This window comes from Cryptotermes secundus, unplaced genomic scaffold (genome assembly GCF_002891405.2).
Source record: "Cryptotermes secundus unplaced genomic scaffold, Csec_1.0 scaffold1064, whole genome shotgun sequence".
NCBI classification, from domain to species: domain Eukaryota; kingdom Metazoa; phylum Arthropoda; class Insecta; order Blattodea; family Kalotermitidae; genus Cryptotermes; species Cryptotermes secundus.
In genome coordinates this window covers 179,354-180,817 of record NW_019720585.1, presented here as the reverse complement: position 1 = coordinate 180,817, position 1,464 = coordinate 179,354, and the positions used below count along the sequence as shown (strand labels likewise).

The 1,464-nt window shown below is 37.4% G+C and overlaps 1 non-coding gene across 1 annotated transcript; it reads right to left on the bottom strand.

Moving 5' to 3' along the window:
• Window positions 1-873: 873 nt before the first annotated feature.
• Window positions 874-955, bottom strand: Trnas-gcu. Its single transcript has one exon. It is a non-coding gene; the product is annotated as a tRNA-Ser (tRNA).
• Window positions 956-1,464: the final 509 nt, after the last annotated feature.

Here is a 1,464-nt window from a genome sequence, read left to right as displayed (position 1 = left end):
TAGCTTTTGGCCTGTTGAGTTAACACGTAAATAAATAAGGAACCGAACGGAAGATAACTGAATTATTATTGTTCCATTATTATCCAGTTAAGATTTTTACTTCCAGCGCACATATCAAGCCAATGAAAGCGGGAGCTACTGCTACTGACATAACGGAAGGAAATCTGATCATTGCTGCTTTTGGCATAATGCAAGGCTAGGAAGAACATTCCTGCTTTTGGCATAATGCTAGATCAACTGAAAGAGTCCTACTGCTAACGCAATATAAGGCTAAACAGATCAGTACTGATTACGTTAAAAAAGATCAGTTTCTGTTTGGTTTCCTTCATTGTTTTCGATGAGCATAGTTATTAATGGCTACATGGCTTCCCCAACGATAGCTCAAAATACTGCATCATTTTATTCGTAACGCTACAGGTTTTCTTTGACATCATCAGTAGAATTTTGTTGTTTATAATAAGATTATTCTGGATATAGTACTAGCAGATCTTTCTGATATTTAGGTTAAAATGGACGGCTTCCATTTTGTTTTTCCTAATTGTTATCATGCTAATTATTTATCGGTCTCAATATATTGCTAACTTCTCGCACTTCTCTCCACATTTAGGAGAAGGATCAATGGACCACTTTACTTAATCACAAACTTCCTGAACTTGCCACGGATAGAATACTTTTATACTGCATAACAGTGAAACATAATTTGTCAAAAGAAAATAAAAGAATTAGCGTAATTACTTCAATGCATTGCACACAGACATTATTCTGAATCAGATACATGCACATTTAGTCAAGAAATTAAGATGTCGAAAACTGGTTATTATGTTCAAAATAACCAACCATTGGACCTTATTCTAACATAACCAAAATTATTCACGACGAGGATGGGACTCGAACCCACGCGTGCAGAGCACATTGGATTAGCAGTCCAACGCCTTAACCACTCGGCCACCTCGTCATATGATAAGTACTTCCTTTCTCTTCGTAGTTCCGGTACGGAGTGCTGTGTATCTGTAACCGGGAACCAGGTGTTCTCTGGGTTATTTATCTACTTCATGAATTGTAGAATTATATGACTACACAGAAGAGGATAATTATTGACAGGTTGACATGATATTCTCTTCCGTTTCACCTACTGCGAAGATCCATCACCATGCTCACAAGTGCCTGTCACTGCATGGCAGCACAAGTCAGATGGATCCAGTTCACATTCTCATATCCAATTTCTTTCAAATCTAATGTAATATTGTCTTTCAATTTACACCAATTCCTCCGCCTGAATTTTATCACCCCGAAATGAATATACTGAAATTTAAAAACACTGTTGGGTACTGTCATCTTGGCCGTAACCTGACGAAGGCAAAATTATACCAGAATACAAGGAGTCACAGTCCAGAATTTAGCAGGCTTCAGAGTGATAGTAGTGAGAACTTCAAATCCACTAAACATACTCTTTTTAGTGTATGG